Consider the following 8,622-nt stretch of genomic DNA (forward strand, 5'->3'; position numbering starts at 1 on the left):
TATTGCATTTCCCAAGGATCTTTCCGCTCATGTATCTGAGCTAGAAACCATCTAAGGCCAGTCACATAGGGTGGACCGATGGCTCTGTCCCCAGAGGGAGCCCAGCTGCTGGCCCCAGCGTGGACCCCACTTCTCGGTCCAGCTTCCAGCTTCAGGGGGCTGACAGGGGCAAGAGGGGCTTTTGCTGACGTGAGTGATTTGAGCTGAAGAATCTAAGCTTTTAGAGAACAGTAGTTCATATTTCATCTCAATCATTTGTGTGTGTGTGTGTGGTGTTTTCTTTTTGTTGCCTTTTTTCCCTTGTGAAGAAACTTGCCATGTGGTATTTAAGGTGACCTAACTCTGGCGCGGAGAACGCTCAGTGTGGTTTGTCTTCCCGCCCACGCGCAACTCGCCTTGCAGACTTGACGGGGATAGATCAGCCCCACAGAGGAGCAAACAAAAACCCAAAAATACCCTCCTCCAAAAAATACCCCACAGTGTGAAACTCTTTCTGAGAAAGAGTGGCCTGTTTCCTTAAAGTAGAAAAAAATAACAAAAATAGACTTTACTTAAGCCTCTTATTTACTCAGATGATATCAATGCTGCTTCTAGCACAAGACGACCGACTGTACCTGCTGCCCAGAGATTTTTAGAAAGTCGGAGAGAAGAGACAGCAGTGGGGCTTTGCTGTGAGTTGTGCCTCTCACATTGCTCATTAGAAGGTAAATGCATAATTAAACGGCACACTCATTCAAGAGCAATACACTTTACGGGAATATTTATAAAACAGTTATGTTTACATCAACGGTGCTATATAAGTAACAAATAATAATAACATTGTGAAGAAAATTAGCTGCTTAGATGCATAGCATTTAATATGTAGTTCTGTATAATTAATATCCTGGCAATTTAATGTGTTACTCATTTTCTTTTTTTCTCCCTCCCCTTTCTTACGACGAAAGGAACAATTTGTTTAATTTCATATGGCATTTTCATCGTAGTACAGAGCCAAAATGTTTCACGCCAGATTAATCTAATTTCCTACCCCATAACTTTGAAACTGGCCACTGGATTATTAATGCCCATTTAGATGACATGGAAATAACTATTTGCTCTTTGTTGTTACCTTTCATCTCTCTGCTAAATGTCCTGATAGAACCTCGCAAGGCACGGGGCAGCCCTTGGGAAAAGAACTATTTGGCCCCAAATGGCAAAAGTGCTGAGGCTAAGAAAGCCTGAATTAGCTCATCGATCTTTACAACCATCCTGGAAGGCAGGGATCATTATTATTGCCTTCATTTTGTGCATGAAAAAACGTAACACACAGATGAGCCAAGAGATTGATAAAATTGCACAGCGCAAAGGGCTTGACTCCAGGCTTGAACTCAGGTCTTCAGAGTCTAACTGCTGGCGCACCTGCCTCTGCCCTCTTCTTTCACAAGTCCTGTTTATACTGAGAGCTTGGCATTGGTTGAGGATACATATACGTGCTGTACAAAAGTGTGCATGTATGTGTGTGTGCAGGCACATGTATTTTCCTGACATCCAGAAGTTGGTCTCTGGGAGCCAGACATGTCTGACCCCACGCAAAAAAGACAAAGTAAGCCACATCACCTTTGGCCCCACCCCCCAGACCCCGAAATGAAAAAGCCCCTACAGACCCCACCCCCTGTGCGTCACTTCCTGGCCGAGAATGTTCAGTCGCACCCACCAGCAGGTGAGGGGTCTATGAGCCCCCATCTCTGTATCAGCTGGGTCCCCTGGTTACGGGCCACTGGGGAAAGCCGCCAGGCCTCTCAAGGGTCGTCGGTTCCCATGGAGGCCCGTCCTCTTTTCTGACGCATCACAACTACCCATAGGACGGCTTTTCAGCAGAAACTTGACGCCTCTCAGATTCAGGAGAAACTTTTCACTCTGCCAAACGAGCCTTCTGTCCTCCTGCAAACACATGCTTGTGTGAAGCAGCCCAGAGCTCAAGGCCCAGAGGAGACAGCGACGGACGGGGCTGACTTCTCACAAACCGCTCCCCCTCGAGAGCCGAGAGAAGGTCCATCTGCTTGTGTTCGGGTCCTCTGGCCCATGGTAACCGCAGCCCCTCCTCTCTGGGCGCCACCCCTGTTAATGATGCGCTTGCCTTTTCACTGGAGCATCACCGGAACACGCAGGGAAAGGCCCTTCCTCGTCACTATTTAGCTGTCACTGTCACCACTTAATAAACAGCTAAAAGGCAGTGACTCAGACCGCAGGTGCCAGTTTGGCCTGGTGATTGTCAAATGGACCCAGCCCCGCTAATTGAGGACTTTAAGGCCCCACTCAGGAAGCCCGCAGGGAGGCACAATGCCAACATGCCCCCCCGCCACAAGTTCCAGGGATGAGAAGGGCAGGAAAAGTACTTGAGGACTGAGGCTGGGCTTCCTGACATCCAGGTGTGAGTGATGGCCTGGGGTCAGGACTCAAGAAGGAGGAACCTCGTGGCTGAGAGTCAGTAGGTGATTTATGCTGGTTGCTCCTGGCATACATTGGTAACCCTTCTTCTACAGCCTCCCGAGGCAGAACGTGCGGCCTGCCATGGAGGATGTCTAACCTGGCATCTCCACACCTGCTGTGAAGACAGGGGAGGATCGGGGCATTCCTGAGTCCGAGTCACACTGCAGGTCAGCTGGCTCGTTGGTCCAAGACCTTCTCAGGATGAAGGGCTGTTTCTTTCTTGCAGTGACTTAGTTTATTCCAGGAACCTGCATGTGAGGTTCTGGGCCACATCCTGTTATCCCCGGTGGCTCAATAAGGATGTGGTGATGGGCATCTGCAAGTAGTTTTATGAATTTTAATAAACCTAATAAGAACTATTCTACAACATCCAAACCACACAAACTCATCAAGAGCCCCTTATGTACCAGGCATTGTGTTTGGCTCTGGAAACATTCTAGCATCCTCACTGAGCTCAAGAAGTTTCAGAGAAAATAGGCAACTGCACAAACGAGTTACATGATTAACTGAGACATAATAAGAAGATGATATATGTGAAGCTTTAAGGGAAGAGAGGAAAGAATGTCTATCACTCGGAATTTGGGACAGGAGGTTTGGAGTTGGTAGCAGAGAGCATGAATCACAAATTGTATGTGACAGAAGGACTCCAAGTTGTGTGACTAGCAAAAAGATATTCTTGACATCCTTGGTGTGGAACATTTGTAAGCATTGTGCTCATCACACTCAGTCTTTGCATCCATGCCTTTATCTTAATTGCATGTTTATCTTATCCTGTTATTCATCTTTATCTTATAATACAGCATTACTCTGGCTCAGGTGACATGGGTTTGATCCCTTGGTCGGAAAGATGCCCGGGAGAAGGGAAAGGCTACCCACTCCAGTAGTCTGGCCTGGAGAATTCCATGGACTGTATAGTCATGGGATTGCAAAGAGTCAGACATGACTGAACGACTTTCACTTAATCACTCACTCTGGCTCTTGAGTTTCTTGCATGCCCTGATATGATATTCTTCAGATCTGCCTCACATGGCAACTCCTCCAGGAAGCTCTCCTGGTTCCCTCCAGGATCATGGAGTCTGTGCAAAAAGATCGTAAATGTTTCCTTGCACCATTTTAAAGCACACATTATTTTGTACTTTATTATAAGAATTAGGTTTATTATTGCACAACCTACTTCATCCAGTTGACATTATTATCAATCATGTGAAAAATAATTGCATCTAGGAAATTGACAGACAAGCCAAAGTTAATTTTTGGATCCATCTTCAGTGAGAGGTCTCACTGAAGTCTTCCATCATCTATACACAGTACCTGCCCCGCCGCCACCCCCACGCACTTTAACACCTCCTCCCCCTGGGCGGCCTGAGCATCCTGGATATGCATCTTGCCACTCTGCAGCGTTTTTTTTTTTTGTGGTTCTCTCTCTGATGAGAATGATTGAGTCCTGAGGAACAGGGACTGAATCTTGTCTGCTCAGCACCTTGTATAGGACCAGATCAGTAGGGGGAACTTAGCCTTTGTGTTCAGCTCAGTTAAATGTGAGTGTGTGTGTGCTCAGTCACTTCAGTCGTGTTTGACTCTTTGAGACCCCATGGACTGTAGCCTGCCAAGGCTCCTCTGCCCATAGGATTCTCCAGGCAAGAATACTGGAGTGGGTTGCCATGTGTTCCTCCAGGGGATCTTCCCAACCCAGGAAGGAACTCGCCTCTGTTACATCCCCCAAAGTGGCAGGTGGGTTCTTTACCACTAGCAACACCTGGGAAGCTCCAGTTAAATTTAGGTATCTGCTAATCATTGAAACAAGAGCTCTGAAGGGACCCAAAATCAATCCCTGAGTTGGGAAGATCTCCTGGAGAAGGAATGGCCACCCACTCCAGGATTCTTGCCTGGGAAATCCCATGGACAGAGGAGCCTGGCAGGCTACAGTCCATGGGGTCGCCAAGAGTCTGACATGACTTAGCAGCTAAACAACAACAATAAGAGCTCTGAGGAGCCAATGCTAAATTCTGTGCTTGTAAGCTTGGCCTTTCTAATATTAATTTTATGCAGGAAATCAGTGAGAGACTCAAAAACAATCAAAGACAAATGAAATCTTATTAGGTTCAAATTATTCATTACATTGGAATATTCTTAGTATGAGTACATGGTTGTTCAGTCAGTAAGTCATGTCTGACTCTTTGTGACCCCATGGACTGCAGCACACCAGGCTTCTTCTCTGTCTTTCACTATCTCCCAGAGCTTGCTCAAACTCATGTCCATTGAATCTGTGATGCCATCCAACCATGTCATCTTCTGTCGCCCCCTACTCCTCCTGCCCTCAATCTTTCCCAGCATTAGGTCTTTTCCAGTGAGTTGGCTCTTCACATCAGGTGGCCAAAGTAGTGAAGCTTCAGCCTCAGTCCTTCCAATGAATGTTCAGGACTGATTTCCTTTAGAATTGACTGGTTTGGTCTCCTTGCAGTTCAAGGGACTCTCAAGAGTCTTCTCCAACACCACAGCTCAAAAGCATCAATTCTTTGGCACTCAGCTTTCTGTATGATCCAACTCTCACATCTATACATGACTACTGGAAAAACCATAGCTTTGACCATACGGACCTCTATTGGGAAAGTGACGTCTCTGCCTTATAATATGTTGTTGAGGTTTGTCATAGCTTTCCTTTGTACTAATTCATTAGTTAAAAACATTTTTTGAATTATAACTGGGTGCTGGACATTTGTTATAGGGTTTAAATACAAGGAATCATAACCACAGGCATAGGAGGGATGAGTGGTATAAAGTGATGTTGTGACACAGGGCTAGGCTATGCACAAGTAATGACTGTGAAGACATTTAACCCAGCCTGGAGGGCAAGGTCAGGGAAAGTGTCCTGGAGGCAGTGACTGAGTCCTGAAGGATGAAGAGACTCCTTACGGGCTAAGGCAGACAGGAGGAAAGCATTCGAGTTGGAGAAGTCCTGGTTGAAATAAAAGGGAGAGGGAACATAGACTGTGGAAAGCTACAAGCAGATTCATGTTTGGGGGTGGGGCTTAACCTGCATGGGTGAAGCAGGAGGAAGAAATGCAGCCAGGGACTGGGGCTGTGTGGATTCTGAAAGAGCCGCTGGTCCTGTTGAGGTGCGTGCAGTTCTGCGGAAACCCTGGCATATGTCTATTGTGACTTGAGCAGGTGAAGAAAATTGCATTTTAGGTAGGTTATGTGAACAAGTTTGCGGTGTGTGTCAGTTTTTAATGGCTAAGAGCAGCGGCAATAAGATGCCTTCAAAGGCCGTTGTCATCGTCCAGGCAAGATTTGATGAGCATGCAAACAATGCACTAGAACTTGGGATGGAGAAGAACTTGTTACAGATTTCATGCAATTCATAACTTGTCTTCAGTTTCATCTTTTCACTTAGATTAGCCAAATAATATCATTATCTGTAAGTTTAGGCTCAGATTTTTATTTTTCAGTAGTTAGATCTGAAATACCTTATTTCAAGAAATGTCTGTTTGCTCATGTGATAGACTGTCTCTTAGATGTCCTCGCATGGAAGGCACGGAGGATGAGTTAATTTATAGAAAATTTATGATAGAACATAACTATCTTCCAATTTTTTCTTTTATATTAGGCACATTTATCACCAGATTCATTTTTGTGTCAATTAGATAGGATAATAATTTTAAATTTCTCCAAAAGATTATTAATCTTTGTCAAGAAGCTTCTCTGACTGTTGGGTCAGTACAGGAAAAGGTGAGTTTAATTATAAATTTAGTTCAGGGCTAGAAAACTTAGGATGTCTGGAGCTTAGAAGGTTGAAATAATGTCTTTTTGAAACCAAACAATTAGATAGATTTTCTGTACAAATACAATAGAGTAACTGAGATCTGAAATGACAGGCAAATAAAAGAGCACCATTACTAGAGTCTAAAGTAATATATTTTTGTTGTTGTTGGTGGTGTTCTTGGCAAAGCCATATCTCTGGGTTAATTTTACTACTGAAAGTTTCTGAGAATAACACATTGTCTTTGCAAGAGACGTTGTCTCTAAAATTTAAATTAAAATATATTGGAAGTATATTAAAAACACTTGAGTGTCATTTGGGTTCACATGTAATATAAAATAATTAGAATTTCCCATCCAAAGTATATTTTCCTCTCTAATGTTTCATAGAATGCATGATTGATTTCCTTTTTGTTAATATAATCAAATAATTTTGTTTTGAAGTGGGCTTTTCATTATAAAATTATTGTAACCACATTACAGGAGGTCCACGAACCACAGAAACTTAGACTTGAATGTTCATTGCAGAATTTTGTCCCAGGAAAATGACTGAAGCAGCTGAATGTCCAACAGTGGAAAGATGGTTTAAAAAAAATCTAGAGTAAGATATAATCTGATAACTTAAAAAATGAGGCAGACCTCAACATAAAGTGATGTGTTAACGTAGTCAACACAGAGTACAGAAATCAAGTAGCAAAGCAACCTAATTAACGGAGTGTCATTTTTGTAAGCACACAACAGTTTGTGTTATAAAGTCACACAAAAGGGACTTCAAGAAGAAGCACACAAAACTGATGAGAAGTTACCTCTAGGGTGTGTGTGTGTGTGTGTGTGTGCATTTGTCAAGATGTAGGAATAGGTGGGAATGGTCATCAAAGAAGGTTTAATTTTATCTGCCACGTTTAAAGTCACATTACTATACTGTGTATTAGTTGCATGAATAATAACAGAAAACAAAAGAATAGAAAAGGAGAGAGACTGTTGGGAGCCTCATGATTCCACCACCATTACACAAAATCCATGAAAATTTTGTGCATTTCTTCCAGTCTTTTCACCATTTAAAAATTATAGATATGATTATAGTGTATATAAAATTTTGCTCATTTTTTCATTCAATGTTTTAGTATATTGTTGCTGCTGCTGCTACTGCTGCTAAGAAGCTTCAGTCGTGTCCGACTCTGTGCGACCCCATAGACATCAGCCCACCAGGCTCCGCCGTCCCTGGGATTCTCCAGGCAAGAACACTGGAGTGGGTTGCCATTTCCTTCTCCAGTGCAGGAAAGTGAAAAGTGAAAGTGAAGTCGCTCAGTTACATGTATCCATAACTGGGAATGTGCCATGATTTATGTAACAATTCTTTTCATGGATATTTAGTTTGTGTCTTATAGTCTAATAAACTGCATGAACATTTTTCATATAGCTTGATTACTTTTTTGAAGAATTTCTTTAAGATTTTCTGAACTATTATTAGGTCAAAAACTATGTGCATTTGTGTGTGTGTGTGTGTTTAAATTTTGTATTTCATGAGGAATTTAGTTGTGCTTCCAGTCAAAGATGGACAGAAACATTTCATGAGTTGTGGCTTGTTTCAGATCCTAAGAGAATTCAGTTAACTTACTTGTTTTTGTTCGATTGGTGAGGAACACGTTGATTCTTCACCAATTGCCAGCAGCATAGGAGGACGTCAGATCTGAAATGGTGGAACCAGAGTCAGGATCTTCCATTAACAAGCGCACTGTTTCTGCAGACGGCCAAAGGCTATCAAGGGGCCCTGTACGGTGCTTGACTGAGAGTAGTGGATGTTCAATGACTGTGTATTGAACAAACTGAAGAAAAATGGGAAATCTGAGGCAAATCCTAGAGAAAACATAAAAGACGAAGGATGCCACAGCAGCCCCAGCAGCCCAAGTGACACCCCACCAGGCTGTGTGGAGTTACACGTCGACAGCGTTCCCCCTCCCCCAGCACCTTCTGGATGCTCAGAAAAACTCACAATCCGAGCTGTGCATCTGGCCATGGTTCCAAAGCACCCGAGCGTGAAGGTCCATGCTCCATTCAGGTCAAGTCACAATGTGCTCACCAATCTGTGCATCTACGTCAGACTGTCTGTAAGAGAACAGAGGGGATATCTATGTATTGCATTAGAAGATATCAGTGTATCATTCTAGTGTTCATGAGCCAGTTGCCCCGCCCCCTTGACAAGCCTTTTTTTAAAAAAAAATATTTGTAGACTCACAGGAAGCTGCAAACTTATATAAAGGAACCCTATGTATGTTTCATCCAGTGATTTCTCCCAATGGCTATGTCTTGCATAATTTTAGCACAGTATCCAAAGCAAGGTTTGATATTGGTACAGTGTGTGTGTATAGTTCTATGCCATTTCATCCACATGTG

General features: G+C 43.4%; 2 long non-coding RNA genes across 3 annotated transcripts; one reads left to right on the forward strand and one right to left on the reverse strand.

Annotated features, from left to right (window-relative positions):
• Nucleotides 1-732: 732 nt before the first annotated feature.
• Nucleotides 733-8,371, reverse strand: LOC147362670 (uncharacterized). Of its 2 annotated transcripts, none has more exons than XR_015135763.1 (3): nucleotides 8,222-8,359; nucleotides 7,847-7,918; nucleotides 733-3,545 (listed from the first exon to the last, which is right to left on the reverse strand). It is a non-coding gene; the product is annotated as an uncharacterized LOC147362670 (long non-coding RNA). The 2 variants fall into 2 exon arrangements; XR_015135762.1 differs by having other exon boundaries at nucleotides 3,123-3,545; nucleotides 7,847-8,085; nucleotides 8,222-8,371.
• LOC147362671 (uncharacterized) lies at nucleotides 5,524-7,642 on the forward strand. Its single transcript, XR_015135764.1, has 2 exons — nucleotides 5,524-5,658; nucleotides 7,353-7,642. It is a non-coding gene; the product is annotated as an uncharacterized LOC147362671 (long non-coding RNA).
• Nucleotides 8,372-8,622: the final 251 nt, after the last annotated feature.

The sequence above is a fragment of the Bos grunniens genome, chromosome 11, assembly GCF_055505025.1.
Source record: "Bos grunniens cultivar Pamir isolate PY7600 chromosome 11, Bosgru_T2T1.0, whole genome shotgun sequence".
NCBI classification, from domain to species: Eukaryota; Metazoa; Chordata; class Mammalia; order Artiodactyla; family Bovidae; genus Bos; species Bos grunniens.